At 36.8% G+C, this 18,891-nt stretch overlaps 1 protein-coding gene across 2 annotated transcripts in view; it reads left to right on the top strand.

The window, feature by feature from the left end:
• LOC105256742 overlaps window positions 1-18,891 on the top strand; it is a 234,967-nt gene that overhangs the window by 7,820 nt on the left and 208,256 nt on the right. Inside the window, exons 2-4 of one of the 2 annotated variants that reach the window (XM_020029247.2) lie at window positions 3,785-4,195; window positions 5,409-5,480; window positions 18,552-18,702. The gene's annotated coding sequence lies outside the window, so the exon portion shown is untranslated. The remainder of the gene's footprint in view (window positions 1-3,784; window positions 4,196-5,408; window positions 5,481-18,551; window positions 18,703-18,891) is intronic. The other variant, XM_020029248.2, reaches the window with a different exon arrangement.

The following is an 18,891-nucleotide window of genomic DNA, read 5'->3' as shown; positions in this document are numbered from 1 at the left end:
TGGTGTAACGTGCGTTTCAAATTCATGCATGAATAATAGATCCCTGTATACCCATCGTCGGCGGTACCTATATGCGGGTTGGTAAACGGGCGAATGCTCATTTCTTTTTTCGATACTATCCGCCTCTATCTCGGCAAAGTGAAATTAAAACTGCTGGCTGCGTGGCTAGGCGATTTTTGCCAAAGAGACGTTCGAATATGATCAATATTTTTTCACTTATTAAACAATAATATTGAAACTCTTTCATATGCAATTTGTAAATTGTTCAGTTGTATTTACATTTAAATATGCAACTGTTATAAGTAAACTATTGTGTTGTGAGAAAATAATAGCGCAAATCATATTTTTTTATATTTTAAAAGATAAAAACATAGCCTAGTTTATAATTCTGTATAAAATAAGGATTTGCATGAAAAATTTCAAACTTTCTAAATTTTTACTGTTTATAAATAAAATTGGTGCAAGAGGTATGTGTATTTTCACACATTTCAGAATTACAGCAAAACATGGATCGATTATTAAGTTAATGGAATTATTTAAAGTTGCTGGAGAGCAAGCAAATTTTTTTTATTTTTCCCAACTTTTGCAACATTGACCATATATTTTTCTCGCTCTCACTTAGCAAATATAAATATACAGTCCTTTGACGCGTGTTACATCACATCGCGTGAGGCGCGACGAACAGTTAAGAGAAAATTTTTTAACTGCTTTTATATAATAGCTTGTGTACTATTGAATTCTTTATTTCTACAAATGCTGGCTTTAGATGAAAAATCTGTATTTTCAAGTGACTGCGTGATACACGACATAAGCGCACGCGAAAATAAAAATGTGGCTTATTCGTTAAGTGTTAGTTTTATTCAGTGGAAAATTTTTATCCTGAAAACCGGACATAGAAATTTTCCGTTGAATAAAACTAACACTTAACGAATTTTCGTATGTTTATTAGAAATTAAAGAGGAATAAATGTTTCATGTTACATATTTAATATATCTATCAAATATATATATATATATATATATATATATATATATATATATATAAAGTATCTTGATATAGTTTAATATGTTATTGTCTTTTTTTTGAAAGATAAAAATTTCTGAACATTCGCGACGAAACATATAACTTAAATATATTATTATAATATTTAAATTCATAATCGTATAAATAACTTGAATACTTCTCGTATGCTCTTTTATTAATTTTGCTATAGAAAAACATGTACTTTGCGGATTATTCTGATATGAGCATTTCACGGATCATACACACGTCGTTGAATATCGCGTTTGTAAACAATCTCCATGCTAAAAGTTCGAGCAACCCCAGATAACTAACTTTCGTCTTTAAGACGTGCGTATGTGTATATTAAGATCTTTACACGTAAGACGTAACTCGACTTACCGTAGGTCTTATGCATCTTACATCAGATTCTCCTTTTCCTCTTCTTCGTCTTTCTTCCTCTCTTTCTTTAAGTCGACTATGTCGTTTGATGTAGTGGTACTTTCTGATTAACTCTGGATTTCTCCTTGCATGTACTTTCGTTGCAGTATCATTATTCTCACCCTTCGAAGATATCGTTTGCATGCTTATCGCATGAATTGTGTTCGATCGATAGCAATTTTGCGAATAGTAATAGCTCTCAAATTGAATTTAATATTATTTGTGTGCCTGAAAAACAGAGAATACTCGACAAATACTCAGAGAATATTCAACAAATACTCGGCTTTTCATAAGATGTTTGAAAAACTTCAAAATCGCGTAAACGATTTAAAAATAATTTTACTTTTAAAATAAATAAAATTAATATGAACAATTTTAGTTTTATATAAAATAAAATAGATGCTAAATTTTGTTTTTCTTAAATTAATGGTTATATTAATTTAATGGCTTTTCGATTAAAACATCTTACAAAAGATATGATTTGAATATGATGTAAAGCCCAAGCGACATGTCTAAAACTCTAAAATGATCTCATTGAAATGCTTGAAAACACGATTCGAGGAGAAGGAGGAGAAAAAGCTTGATTTTCCACACGATGAAGAATGTCCGAAGATGTTCGGTATTTCTAACATAGTTTCCCATATCCGGATGGAAAGTAAAGTCGCCTGGGATGACCCTCGGGCCGATATCTGACTTACGGACAGTGGTCCCAAGAGCATTTTATCCATCAAAGTGGTTTCATATGTATCTTGCAACTTTAAAGTCGTCAAACGTAAAGCCGTTCGTTTTCCTTTCATGTCGCGCTCGTTAAGAAAATAGCTAGATACATCCTTGTAATACAATGTAATACCTCGAGATCGTGTCCGTTTATTGTTAGAGAATCAAATGCAAATATTAAATAAAGAAAATTTATATGCGCGAAAACAATTTATGCGTCGAACAGCCCTTTCTTTCCCAATTTTCTCGTCGAAAATTTGCAGATCATCGGACCGTGTCCGGATTTGTCGAAATTATTTTGTCGTTGATGCTGTATAATACGAGCCGCGAGCGCGAATTAGGCACAATCTCGGGGTATTACATTGCATAATTACATACCCACTTCATTATTGCATATCAGGGGGGAGAGAGGATCACGCGCCTCTGCCGGACCAGATCGAGCTGGATCGGACGAGCGGATGGCCGGCGGTTAAACCTTGGGCTTGGGGGAATGAAAATTCAGTTCGACGTGCAATCACCGAATTTCAGACACGTGTACGTCAGTAAATTGCCGTCGATACGGAAATATCGGGTGAACGCACGAATCGCGAATACATGCGTGTTGGCGTGAACGAGCGAACGTGTGTCCTCACGCGCGTGCGTTCACCTTCCGTGTTAGGATTATATATTTATATACACACGAGGGATTCGATTACACGGGTACTCGGCGCTCGCGTCGATGATGTTGAACGTTATAATTTTAGGGGATAATAAATAGCGCCGGGATTGTGTATCCTGTGCGCGCGGCGGACCTACCCGAATTCGATGTAAATATTCATGGTCGTAGTACGTGTGCATGCGTATGCACGCGCGCGAGGATTATTGTCGCGGATGAACCGTGGCGTGGCACAGCCTGCGTGTACACGGCCGGTTTTAAGCGGCCTAACATTTTTCGCGCGTTAAAACTATTGACCGGAGTGGGTGTTGTGGGGTATTCCACCCTACAAAATTGTGGCACGTTGGTGGCTCTAATGCTCACATTTTCATCCCCATCGCGTGTAATACTGATTTTCGCTTATGAGAACGCCGTTCGACGACTTGCAGATTATCTTTTCCCGCGTATATGACTGCATCACCGCATGTTAATGCGATTTGTCACTATCCTCTCTCCCTCAACGCGTGAATATATATATATATATATATTCTTTTTTTTTGCACTTGACTTTGGTTAGCTGTTTTTCGTTAATTCTTTTCTTTGCCGACATTGTCGGAATTTTAACAATGCTGAAAAGTTGGAGTAAAAATCGATGCATATCTCCAGTTGCATTAAAACATGTGCATTTCTACAAATGTATAAATTATTTGGATATTTTTTAAAATAATTTCTAATAATTACATATTATATTCGAGATAAGTGCTTGAAATGTCAATATAAATTAAAAATTAATTATTATTTTAATAGACACTTTATTTCAAATATATCTTATTGATAGACAATAATGTAATTAAACATTTTTTAGCATATTAGTAAGCTGTTATGATTTTTTATATCGCTCATTGTAATTGTTTAGATATTTTGCAAATGTTTCTGAGCAAAATTTGTAATATTTTATCAATATTCTTTTTAACTTATAATTGTTGTCCACAGAGTTATACCTCGGATGCTGAAGGAATGAAATATCCATTGAGACGTTGCTGGCCTATCATTGCCATCTCGATTCATCGATTGCGATCGTCCAAATGTGAAACGGAATATTTGCGGAACGGAGTATTCGCGAAATCTGCATAAAGTCATATATCACAAATAAATGATATATAGTTCGGGAGTGCCGTGCAAAGTGTCGCGCGTCTATTTTAATTAATTTCAATTTCGAAAGCGTACAAAGTATGTACATCGCGTGTCCGGGAATGCCGTGTGAAGTATCGCGCGTCCGTGGAGTGTCGTGGACGGTTCGCGCAGTCGTATTTTCGTCAATGAGTGTAACAATGCAAAAGGAGCAAAACCTGAGAGGACAAGGAGGAAGAGGAAAGTGTCGAACGATAAAGAAACAATCATGATGTGAGTAAAATTTATTATTTATATATCATTATTTTATGATATTAATCATAGCATTTACCTCATTTATTTACATGAGTTAAACAGTTAAGTTAATTGAGAATTAGACAAAAATATTATATATATCTTGTGAAGTTTATAATTAAAAAACGAAAATAGGTTTTTAGAAATGGTATATTTCATTAAATATTTACTTGATTAATAATTTCGTTGATTAATAATTTGGCTTACATTATACAAGGTCCCAGAAGAGCACTATATACAAGCGCTTGTGGTCAGTAAATTGAACAAAAAAGATCCACTTTACGATTTTTACAATAATAATAGAAAAATTAAATATTAAAATCGGACGAATGAGCTCAACCGCTCGAACTATGGTCCAACGTGTCAGATATTTTGTCAGCATACGGCAAGGAAAGGGACAGCGCAGTGATGGCGGTGTAATCAATGGCAGTTCCTATTTACTTATTTTTTCTAAATAAATAAATTTAATGTTTAATAAAATCTTAAATTTCACGTTAAATATATTATTAATTTTTTTAAATTTAAATAAATATATTAATACAATAATTTGTATTTATTTTATATATATATATATATATATATATATATATATATATATATATTAGATAAATGTCAATAAAAAAAAGTCAATGGACAGTTGTCAATGATAATTGTTAATTGATAATTTTAAATTAGAAATTTGAAATTGAGAATTTGAAATTGAGAATTTTTTAAGAGCGAGTGTATTATAAAATAAAATAATTGTGTAAAAAACGATTTTGATGTAATGAGTTAGAATGTCATAACAAGATATTAATATTGATGTACAGCTTCATAAAAGTATATATGGCAAAGTAATATGAAAAATTTATAATTGAGTAATTCACATTGGTTGTGCAGAAAACTTGTCACTTTTTTTGGAAATCTCACATCATTTATTCTCTCAGCCTTAATATGCTTCTGAAATAAGATTATGTATAGTAACGATTACAGGCAGCGAAATACAAGCTTACGAACAAATATGAATATAAATATGAGTTCTCGGTTTATGCGTTTGCAAAATTCGTCTTTTAAACGTTTATACATATATGGTCTCATATTTACATATAATATAATATTGTTCGATTAGGATAATTTTGTATCCGATAAAATATTATTGTTATATCTTCCAATATTTACAATGAATTTTATTTTATTTTATTTTTTTTTTCAGATCGAAAATCGTGGCATCGATGGACAAGAGAAATTGCAACCGTTCTGGAACAACTTGTCGTCGCTTGTTTAGGTAAGTAATACAAATAATTTTGAAAAAATAAAGTAGAAAAACAATGACATTCAACAGGATACTATTTTAGAGATTAATATAATGATATATATTCGTATGGAAAAGTATAAATTTCACAAACACAACGAATATAATGTTTGGAGAAAGAGATATCGCGTATATATCAGATTTTTTTTAAATAATGGATACAGCGAACGTGAACGTTTTCGCATATTCGCGTCCGATCACGTGTTATTCTTACACGATATGTACCTCGATGCGGAACAGTGTATCGCGGCGTGGTAGATTCAACCAGAAATATCGCTAAGTCCACAAACGATATTCACGTGTGCGAGAAAAACAACGGGATTCGTCTCTTTGCCAAATGCTACGCATATGCACGATGAAAATGCAAATTTGGAAGGAATGTTGCATGTGTATATGCGTATGTGTATGTGTGTACATACGTGCATATTCGCCGGGAATATATTCGACAAACGAATGATACGGTTCAAAACACGATCTGCAGTGATTCGCAAAGCATAGAGAACAGCCGTCGATAAAATATCCCGGAAATAGGATATTCTTGTCCCTCTTCGAGACTCTGTGTTATAGTAGTCAAGCTGGATAGATGGATGCACGTTTGATATACTGTCTACGTCGATCGATCACGCACCCTGTTCTATTCGTTTTGCATTCACAAACGAGCGAATGAGACAAACATATCTCGATATTCATCAAACGATCACCGAAGTTTGCGGCCGCTCGTTCAATCTAAAAAGCCTTTGCCATTGATTTTTAACGCAATTGCGCGTGATTTTTATAACATTGTACATTGATGCATAATCACTACACAAAGTATCACTATTAATAATCTAAAAATAAAAAAGCCTGTGGTTTATATTTGGAAGATTTAAAAAATAATTAAATCAGAATAATGCTTTTTTTATTGAATTGATAAATATGATCAATTTACCCTCGCGTAAGAGAGATGTCTCTTAAGATTTACTACCTCAATTTAAAGGCAACCGCACTGTTTCTCACGGGTTCTACACGCATCCGATTAATCTTGGTATCCTTAAAGTATACATAAACGAACGGCGTCGGTCGTCGTTTCAATTATTACTGAACTGCCTTCTGCCAGTCAGTCGGAAACGGCGAGCAGCCTGATTTCCCGCGCCGCGTATACCGTGCCAGCGTTTCACGGGACTGAAATTTCGACATTACGCGCGAGGTCGGTCTCGAGTAGGATATGGGCCTTGCATCGTTTATGACGGGTTTCTGATTCGGAGATGAGTGTACGTGGGACGCATAAGATAGGGTCTCACCTCGGCAAATCTGCACGTGACCTTAATACGGGTTACCGCGTCATCCGGATTCGCACGTTCCCATGTGCATCCTAAAGTCTAAACACTCCTATATGAGTCGAGGCTTTGGTCGGCGGCATTATCGCGCACACGTGGCCGCACACGTACATGTATAACTGAGATGCAAAGATGGATATAATGCATCGATGTACATACATGCATTTTCACAAACAACTTGGGTAAAAATTTAGAAGATAAACTATCATCGCAATTTTTCAAATCAAATTATATTCCCTCTGATTTTTGCTTTTTAGCTCCATTTTTATTTGTCTCTATTTAAATTATTTTCTATTTTAATGCGAACGCGCGGTACAGAACTCGAATTGGCAATGTATCGATCGCTTCCATATCGCGCGTACTATTTCTACCGAGATCTCGCTGTGATGTGTTTATCAAGGCATGGATATGCAAGTGGGCTATCTTTTTCGTGGACACGGACGAATGCTGATGCGGCGAGGCAAGATCTTTGGAATATACACGGTGGCTCGGGGGTCGCGGCCGGTTGGTCAGTCGCTGTTGTTTTATTCAAGAAGCTGAATATTGAAACGAGAACCAATACCGGCCATCCGTTTCCACACGGAGGAAAACGGATGCGCTTATAGCCTCACGCTTACATAAATGCGTCCGGAAGCGATCTATATGAGAATGCATTCGCGTCGTATTGGCCCGCCTGCTCTCGACAGGCGTCTCGTCAGCGGCAAATTATCTGCTTGGCTAATTGATCAGTCGTCTAACGCTGGCGATTACGGTGTCGCTAACGAGCATCCACCGTCTAATGAGCGTCGAGTCGTGTTATCGTTCCATACCGTTTGTAGTTAAGTATCGATATACGCGGAAACGGATAATATCTTTTATATTAAAAATTTAGATACAAAAAACGATGCGTTAGAGAAGATGAAATTTTTATCAATATTATACTTTTAGCAACGATGTAACTTGTAATAATTTTATGCATTAAATTTTGCTCTTTAATCGGGACCATATGACATTTGCTATCTAACATTAGACGCGACATTTTTAGCATCTATTATCGATTTTTTCTAGTCTGCATTATTATGTTTTAATCGATAATTTCTTGAGGATAACGGGCCATTGAAAGACTTTCTTGAAATATTTAGTGGATTTATCCGATTTCCGATAACAAAAGGTCAAGATATATCGGACGTAACATTTTACCTCGTACATTTATTCGCTTCGCTTAGACGATATTTTAACTACTTAATATGATTGATAGCCGGATACGTTTTTAAACACAATCAATTGAATCCATGCGTTATATACGTTTAATGGACTTTTTTAAACAATAAGAATATATAAATTAAGTTATTTTAATATACAATTTTATGAAATAAGTAATTATATATATATATATATATATATATATATATATATATATAATATTGGACATAAATTGTGTGAATAATATAAAAACAGATAGATATTTTATCTCTCGAGATTTTTCCATGTGCGTGATTTTTTGTATATAACGCGATGAACACAATTGATTTCGTCATTAGCCATTTGATCGCTTAGTTAATTACCGATCAAATGTGGAATCGGTGAAACGCTCATCCCCGTTGACGAGGGTTTCGTAATTCCTACGACATCCTGCATTATCCTGCATTAACGGCAACAATAAGAGAACGTACCGTCTGACAACATCATTAAAGGCTCGGTGACAACCGAGTTGTCTGAGGAATTAGGATGGCTACAGAATTTAGGGAAATGTCACAGTCGGATCGTGAATTTAAACCTTGCTCAACGAATCGTCCATTTATAGCGTCTAAATAGATTTGTCTAAGACGTAAGTCTATTTTTATTATATCGCTTATATCTAAATCTTTACGATTCTTCTGTATCTAAATAAAAATTTTCTAAATGAATATTAACGTTCAAGGAGATTAAGTAGCCATTTTAATATTAAAAACTTTTTTTTTCAACGTATCTGATGTAGAAAATGCCTTACAATAAAATGCACTTTGCATCGGTTATATTTACATTAAACTTGAAATATATTTCAAGAGAAAAATATCGTACATATATTCAAGATATTCAGACAGCTGTGACACAACACAGAAAGAGTACTTTAAAAGACACTTACGGGAACTGTATCACATATGTCAACAGCGTGGATCGAGGAATTCACGAGGGGGATATTCCGATATAAAGGGAGATAAATAAGAGGCTAGTTATTCGAAATTCTTTTCTATCCGTGAAATTCTGAAAAAAAGAACTTTTCGATGGGATCTATAAGGTATGATTGATTGTTCGAAGTCGATTATGATATTTATATTAAGCGTCGCGGACGCGATTCCATCATCCTTTCCGCTCATCAACGGCGCGCATTATCTTGTCGCGTTTATCACACGCTTCTGTAGTCCCGTAGCGTAATGCGTAGCTTGCATGCGTTTGCGTATATATGTACTTATTACGACTATATGCGCCTTCCCATCGTTGTGTACCTACATATCTCCGTCACTCGAGAACTGTTGCGAAACGTTCCGCGTCTGAACACAATAATGTAAGTTTGAGCACGAGGGTGTAGACGTTAGAAACATATCCCTAGATATGTCCTTAGCTTTGCCCCGTCAAACTTTTGGGACGAGCATCGCTTCGGACCAGAAGGTTACCGATCGTGAACAACAACTTGCGACTGATAAATTGTAAATCTATATTAAATAAATTCTAAAAATAATAGATTGACAATTTTGTGTGCGCGAAAAATATTCGCGACGTTCGTTCGGCGAAATAATGCACAATGCGTTGCAGTAAGCGCTGTCTAAAAGTCATGTGCGAGGATATGACTCGTGTGCATTTTTTTTTTTAAGGAAAAGCACACGCGTATGTATACATAGTTATGAATATATATTTGACAAAAGCAACGTGTGTTCCTGGCTGCGTTTTTATACATAGTATACATGTAAAGTGAAATAAAATGCCTGGGATAAAAAAGGAAACGCGATATACCGTTGTATCGACGAGTCCTTTTGACTTTGTCGCATCCACGGCATGCGATAAAACGCACGAGAAGGCCATTTCGATGCCAGCTACGTATACCTTTAAGTTCGTTAACGTTCAACCAACGCGACTACGTAGGACTACACTTTTGCCCGGTGTATTTTCGAGAGGCAATTTCCTTGCGATTGGTTCAGAATGGTTCCATTACACAAGGATATCGATGCGGCTGTGCGACGCGAGAGATGGAATACTGCCACTGCGCGAAATTCGATCTACAATCTGCGTTCTGTCGTCGCATACTTCCATGTGGCTCGTACAATTGGCGAGGAATACAGTAAGCGATACGAGAATATAAAGGTAATCTCTGCAAACAAACGTATTGTGTGTTAAACGTTAATTACACATCGATCTTATTTCTTTAATCCTGTGAAATCGAGATTATTTCTAGTTCAGGAGAAAATAAATTTCAGATATCGATGAATTTATTTGTGAGCATATGCATAGAAGCGAGGTCATTTTGTCGGAATTAATGTCTGCGTTATGATATACTATGCAAAAATTTAAATATCTTTGTGCCAAGAAAGTCGAGTAATAAGTAACAAGAATTTCGCGACATTGAAATTAAAGTTAGTTGATTATTTTCTTAATTATATCGATTCTTCACGCAATTGATGCTTCTTTGGCTATCGATTAAATCCGTCACAATAATTTTCTGCCATTCTACGCTTGGATAAACGTTAGTCGTATAATATATTAATCATAACTACTTTTTACTATAATGTAAAACAAAATAAACGCGCTGAAAACCGTTATATGCGGTTGCATTATAGCCATAACGCGAATTTATGACGTGTATATCCTGCAATATTTGCAGCAAATTTGTCATTTCGCCATGCGGTTATTACTTTCTTGTTGCTGTTGTTCGCGGCGGACAATGGCACAGTCGCCCTTAGACCAAGAAAAACGAACTTTAAACATGCTAGATTCGAAACGGGTAAACCGGATAATACGCGACTAATGTCTGCGCAAAGATAAATGGAGAAATTATTTCTTATATATATATAAAGCCTTTTAGTAAAGTGCTTATGTTGATAACGTCTTCAGTCAACTATGTGCTTGGCTGCGAGATGCGAGAACGTGACAGGAGCGATTAGACAATTTATGAGAATATATAATGCATGCAGGATAATTTTATATATTTTGCAAAACAAGAGAATATCATATTATGCTATTGTGAGATGCTTTGCTCACAATAAGTTTCATTTTGAGATGTGCTTGAAATATACATTCTATTATTTTGGTATCATTGCAATATTTTATGTGCTTGAAATATACACTCTATTATTTTGGTATCATTGCAATATTTTATCGTCTAAATAATTTAAAATATTATTTTAAAGCCAAATATATTGCAAAATATATGAAATTTTTATTTTTATTTTTAATCACACAATATTTATTGAATTTTGTGGCGCGGAGAATGATCAAATACTTAATTTTACAATGATGATCAGTTGTAGAGGATCAGTTACATCATCTAAATTGCTCGATGGATATTCGCGAGATTATTACGTATTCTCATAAATTGTCTAATCGCTCCTGTCACGTCTCGCATCACGTAGTCAAGCGCATAGTTGACTGAAGACATTATCAACAGAAGCACTTTGCTAAAAGGCTTTTACAATTTTGCACGTGACACCGACTTTACGCAAAGTCGAGAATATGGGACCGTCTTTTACATGAGCGTCTATTACAGACGCCGCACTCGTAGTCTGGTATCGCCTTAGGAGATTGCAGGATCAACTTGAGATCTAATGGGGTCTCAACCTATCTACGTTATACTAAAGCGGATTTGTACCAGCAAATCGGTCGTCGCATCTCCTCCTATTCGTTGCACGAGCTTGATTAGAAATAATATAAAATATACATTTAGTGGCTTTATCTTTAATGTTATTAATAACAATTCGCGTAAGAAAAACTTTTGCGAAACATTATTATCGTTAAATAATAATTTTTGTCGCAAATGGATCTTTAGAAACGTGTCTCTCGAAACAAAGAATCACGATAGAGCTTGTTAAGAAAAGTTGCCGTGAACTTTGCGCGTCTAACGTCTGCAAATGAACGTCTGCTTCGAAACTCTGTGACTGATAAAAGGCACAGTAATACAGCTATCACATTGAAATGTGTTACTCGTTATTATTGAAAGATATCTTAATATATGATTTACTATATTTAGTTATAAATCCATACTTAATTATATGAAAAAATATCGGAAAATATATACTCATGTGACTTGTTCGTGTGGGAATAGCTTACAAAGAAAGTAATATTCTATCATTAATGCAATCGCATTCAGTGATCAATATTGTTCAGCATTGTTTGATTAGTTTCTATAATTGAAGAACTCTCTGCATATGGACCACCACTTACAGATAAAGTTGAAGAATCGATCCAAAAGGTCCCCACCATCCTCACACACGCAAGCGCAGCAACACTGTCGCCGTGTTTATTTTACATATTTTATGAATGTAATATATATATATATATATATATATATATGTATGTATATATTACATTCATAAAATATGTAAAATAAACACAGCGACAGTGTTGCTAATATATATATATATATATATATATATATATATATATATGCGCTGGCAAATGAGAAACAATTTGTTTTACTGTCAATTAACGGTAACTGTTAGTTTTGCTATAAATACATTGGAAGTACATTGTATGAACTATTTATCTAGTGATTTCAATTATTCTACGGTGCATATTATATGTTATTTAATTTTCAAATACTATTAATTAATATAATTCCTTTTTTTAAAAATAGGTCGTTTTCAGCAAATTTTTAGTTTTCTATCGCTTTTGAAAGATTCCATGACATGCACATACACGATTATTAAAAAATACATTTCTTATCAATTAATTTGGATTATTAGAAAATTATAATATCGTAACATTTATTCACATAAAAATAGCAATTAATTCATTCGATTCTATCCTCTTGATTGGTACATAAAGCTTGAGAAGATCTTAGCAAGCCCGCTCAAAACACAGTTTATTTCTCGCAAATTCAGCGAATGATAAAACTTTCGTGTATATTTCTTGTAAGATGAATTGCGAGCTCATCTTTGACGAGATGTTTCGTACATATGTATATTTCGGACACAAACGTACTTATCTAGCCATCCACTTACGCTACTCGGATGTTAACGGGTCACAGTCATAAGGTATTCCGGAAACGAATGCGGATTTTCTGCAGGATCCTCGCAAATTTCTCTATTTCACGGACGATTTGCCCGCAGCGGAGGCGGGCTTTGTCGCGCACGAGTCATACTACGGCAGAGTATGTTGAAATCGATCCTCCGCTAGTAGTCATCATTGTCATCTTGTCCGTCGATTTGACTTCGCGAATTGATCCGCAACATCGTAAATAGCTCATCGTTAAGTCTTTTATTCGTGAAACCACTCGTCGACATTGGATTTTTCTGGCTGAAGAAATACCCGCTCTCTTTCTTCGTAAGAACGGGCTTGCTAAGATCATTATTGAATCTCTGCAAGAATATGCATGATGGTAATTCCATCGATGCGATCTAGTCATTAAAGAAAATATCCTCACAATAAATTATATATTTGTTGTAAATTCTCTTTTTCAACCTTTTGTTATTTGTTTGTTATGACGTAAAATTATATACGCTACTTATTATTTATTTGTTATTCTCTTGCAATACGGTACTCATTATTTTACGAATCGATTAAATAATTGATCGATGCTCTAAACTCTAAACGATTGCGAGATCTTCTTTCATGCAAAACATTATATACTTTGCACGAGGAAAAGTCGAGAGTCATCTATCTACCAATGGCGCTGCTTTCGGTCAGCTTTAAAACTTCTTTGGTGATAGTTTGTCGAACAGCGGAGCGAACAAGCGATGCTTAAGGTTCTCTCCGTGCCAACTTCGACTTGGGAAATGCCGACAGAAAAGTAGATAAATCAATTGCTTTCCACGCGGCTTGAATACGTGCGCTTTAGTTTAACACATTTTTTTTTCAGAGTAAAGTGCGAACTGCAAATGATTGAGCCATTAATTTTAGATGATAATTTCGAGAATGTTGTGCATTTAATAGTAACGAGCATATTTATGTCTTATAATTTTTATCTTTTTGAGGAGATTTTTTTTATAAAGTTCGAGAATGTTGTGCATTTAATAGTAATGAGCATATTTATGTCTTATAATTTTTATCTTTTTGAGAAGATTTTTGTTATGAAGTCGTACACTGCATTTTTTTAAGGTTCAATAAAGTTTTAAGTTTAGATTAAATAAGAGGATTAGCTCTACTATTGAAAATTTGGATTATGGAGTGTGACAGGAAAAAATAGGCTATAAAGTGACAAGTAATATCACTTGAGTATAGTATAATATATTTCGTATCAATGATTGCATTTTTAGATTATTCAAGAATGGAAATTAATAACAAACAAGAAGTTTATTTGATTTTGGAAAAAATAATTATTAATAATCTTTTTATAAAATTAAATTAAACTGATGGCGCGTTGAATTATCGAGTTTTGAACTATCCAGACACAACAATGTAATTTTGTCTTTCTCTTGTTTTTTGTTTTAATTTTCTTACCCCTCATACTTTATAGTATAAAAATTTACACAGCAATTTTTTTTTAGTTAATTAATAATCCGCAATGTTTATTGTTAAAGAAACATTAATGTTTGAAGAAATGAATTTAAGTTAATCCGCAAAGGATCTCGATGCTGACGCGAAACTATCGTAATAACGTAGTATGATGTATAAAGATGTAAAACCTAGCAAAGTTCGCGAAACTGACGTTCCTGTAATTAGATTCAACGGTGCGAAAGGGCGACGAAGGGCAGCGGAAACTTGCTCCGATCCAGCTCGGTTAGTGATTATAAAATTCGCCTGCAGGCGGTACCACAAGTTCTGATCTTTCACATCTTTTACAGCACTATTTACATACATTACATTTTCCTATTCTGAATACCTTTAACAGATGTGTATTGTTTCAAATGATTTTGCGTAGATATCTCGAATGTAACCGAACAAAATTATGAGCGTTAAAAATGTGAAAAGCACAGCAATTGGTGATGGTATGATATTTTATAAATGATCAAGATGTCAAAAATAATGCATTTTTAAATCATGTGCAGCAATAAACAATCACAGATTTTCTAACTGAAATAGCGATAAATTTAACGACAAAATTAACTCAAAAATTAAATTAAGGAAACTCTCGCGGATCGTTATTAATTAAAGCGATATCCTTGTCGATCGTAGCTTAAATTACTCTAGAATAAATTTCCGCGTTTATATATATCGGATGATCGAGACGAGTACACGATCTTGGTCGGCACATAAATTTATGCTAAATTATAATGATCGGATGAATTCTTATCTCGATATTCCACGTTATATCGCGGCGTACGTGCGCGGAAGCGCAGGAAGCGCTTCATGGAACGGGAGAAAAAAAGGAGTCGTTATACGTTGAATCTCCCGTGCATCGTTTGATCCCTGGCTCCGAGACGGCGATGCGGTTTACGTATAGCGGCGGTATATACGTCCGGAGAAAATGAAGGAAGTACCTTTGACGTTAATATTTCCCCGGCATCGGTGAGCACGTTCCTGTAAACCGTGAGGCATTAAAAGTAATACATAATTATTCACGGTTCATTTCGTTTTCCCATTTCCTATGTGATGTAGGCGTGTACGTGTACATACATTGCGTGGGCGTGTGCGATGAGTTCCGATCTCGCCATCACCGGCGGCCTCGTGTACCAAAGAAGGACAAAGAAGTGGGTACGGAGAGAAAAAGAGCAAACTGGAGATGGGTGGATTTAGAGAGAAGGAGACGGAGAAAGGAAGGAGAGAAGGAGAGAGGGTGGCGGAGACGAGATCCGACTGTCTGCAGGCTTGTTTCTGCGCGCTTTGAGCACATGCATTCTACTCCCCCCTCCCCTCCCCCCCGCAAACTGTGAACGAGAACCAGCTGCGCGAGCGCGAGTTAACCAGCTCGCGAGTATGGCGAAAATAACGCCGTGAAAATCCGCTTAAGCGGAAACAGCCCGTCATCGTATTGATCCATGCCGTTACCATCCCGCAGAAATGAAAGATGAAATAAAAAAAAAAAAAAAGAAAAGAAAAGATAAAAAGAGAAGAAGAAAGGAAAAGGAAACAACAAAAAGCTCATTTCGCCGGACGCGGTTGAATTTATACCGGGTGGGTATGGGACGCGATGTATCGCGACAGTGGGATCTATATGGAGAATTAAACGACGGCTTACAAATGTATGTACGCGATCGAGTCTCTCTTGCACTTCCCCGACACGTAGGTCCAATTAGCATAACTAATATCGAGTGCGACGCTGTTATACCTCTTTCTGTTATCACGTGATATAATCCGACCGATATTTCCCCGCCCGGCGTATATAATCCTTTGGAGGAAACGAATTATACTTTAATTAAACAATTAGCTAATCCAATGTTAATGAATATGTGCGAGTCTGATATTTTAGAAGATTAAAAAAAAATATACTTCGATCATATATATATAATAATTTCTACATCTCTGTCTATTACAATATCATCGATTCTTCTTTCTCGGGAGAGACGTATTTATCTACTTACTATTTAAAATCTCGCTACTTAAAACATCGTCGCGAGTCTGATCGCGATTTTTTGGGCGGTTAATTATCCGCGATAAAAATCCGACGTTGTAATAACACAGGCGGACATTATCGGCGCAATTTTCCGTGTTTCGTACCGCGTTGAAGTATCGCCCGTGGATGTCGTTAAGTCGAGTTATCTCGAATGCGAATAATTCCGACAACGCTCGCTACACCGTCGGATGCTGCGGCTGCATTCTCGTGCAGCACAGTGCGCACTACATTTCGCTATATCTCCTGTCATAGCTCGCCGTACGTATGTATACGTACGTACCAAAATGTACGTACACGCGCGACGGTTTCATGCAGCCGAAGACGAGATACACCCGGTGTATGCACTGCGTATACGAGGCGAATATATCTTATGCTGCGGTCCGCCCACACACTATCTCAGATCGCTGCTTATGGCCAGACACGATCCTCCGTCGCACCCTTCACATTTTTCTTCCCGTAACCTTTGTACTTCGTATTCTAATAAATCGCGATTTGGGTCATCGATGCGTGTCGACGTACGTTTCCCTGATATCTCGCTGCGTGCGTAATAAGCGCGACATACGATCGTGTTTCATTAAACGGTACGATGAAACTAATGTTATTTAACTAACACGGAGGAAGTGCGTGTTGGATATCTTGCGTGTTTATCTAATGCGAAATAATTGTATGAATTAACATGCGCGAATACATTAAAGCTGAATTAACAAGGTATTTAATTTTTACGGATCAGCGTTATAGACGATTGTCGGGCATTAATAGCATTTACATGATTGATTAATGCCAGCTATGTCATTAATTATCTACGGGTCTATTCGCTACTATTGTCAACCTAGAGAATTGCCGATAATACTATGCCAATGTATGTAGACCTATCGCATCTACATAATTAATGAATTGTATCGTGAATCTAATTTGCCTTTTTTTTTTAAACAAATATGTAATGTGATGTAGAAGTAATGTAAATTGTAAAAGTAATTTAAATGTTATTGATTGATTTGTGACAGATACGCTGCCAAATTTAGGATACTTCTTATCGAAATGGCATAGTCTTGGAGACCACTTAAGTGCGTCATGTACCAAAGTGACATGTGCCAATGATGAATGTCATTGCTGGTACGAGGCGTACGTGCGGAACGTGAGAACGCGCACGTATTGGGAAAAGGGTATATTGTTTCTCTTAAAAATGTTGACGTATAGGGAAAAATGACGACATAGGGAAAGACTTTCAGCATTTAATTTATTCATTCGACTTATCTTTCGCATTTATATACGTACGTATATTCGATTATGACGTTTAAAAAGATTTCCAACCACGTAAATTTGAATCAATGATAGTATCCCGTTTTGACGCGTGTGTCAATAATAAAACGCGACGCGCGTTAATACTTTTAGCAGAAGAGTCGAAAGAATTTTTTTTCCACCCCCGCGTTATAATATATAGAAGAAACGCGAGACTCGATAGTCGGAAAAGCAGGAGCGATTTGCGACGCGCAGACACGCGCTTCGTCGTGTCACTCTTTCATTATCATTTAAATTTCCCGTCTTTGACACGTACCGGCAAGAGCGCATCCTTTTCTGGGAAAAAACACCGCCGGAAAAGGCACTCTGCCCTTTGTTGCGGACACTACCTTTTTCGAGGCATTGTAAAAGCAGCCGTGATTGGCGGGCGAGAGAGCGAAGAAGCGCGGCAAGAGGGATGGACGACGGAGGGTGGCGGCGCATCTAAGGGTGACACGCATGCGCGCGTCGAAGGGTTGGTCGCGCTGAACAGCCGTGGCCGCCGTCGCCGTCGAGGAACGTCGTCGGCAGTCGGCATCGGCGAGCCGCGATTCGTACGTCGTCGCTTTTCCGGCTCTCGCGCGGTTCCCGGCGTCACCGGCGAGCCAAGCGTTTCTTACGCGGCCGAGTAAAAAAATTCAAGCCGCTCGTCTCCCCTTTTCGCACAGCAAGTCGACGACAGCGCGCCGTGTGCGCTCGAAAATTGCGCCCATTTGCCTATATAAAGTCGCATTGTTCGTGGTTTCGCGCGTCCCAGGTGTGGTGAGTGAAAACGGATTTTTGTGATAGGACCTTCCAACGCGCGGACGATAGGCGCACACACCACGACCGATCCGATCCGGCGCACAACGGCCCTTCGGCCCTTCATTCCCCGAGCGAGCAGAATTCGTGACTAATCGGCGAGGCGAGCGAAGCTGGAGCATGTAACGGAGCGGATGGGGTGAGTAGTAGTCATTCTGTCGCGCTATCACGGTAACGCGGACCGTGCCGCTTTTGCGGCCGGTAATTGTTACTCAATACGTTGTGGTTGCAACGCGGAAAGAGCACCACCGCTGACAAATTTCGAATTTACACACTGCTGACAACGACAATTTTGTATCGGCAATAGTCGAATCTCCTTAGCAGAACG

Source organism: Camponotus floridanus, unplaced genomic scaffold, assembly GCF_003227725.1.
Source record: "Camponotus floridanus strain SB8 unplaced genomic scaffold, Cflo_v7.5 scaffold45, whole genome shotgun sequence".
NCBI lineage: Eukaryota > Metazoa > Arthropoda > Insecta > Hymenoptera > Formicidae > Camponotus > Camponotus floridanus.
This window is presented reverse-complemented; position numbering and strand designations above follow the sequence as displayed.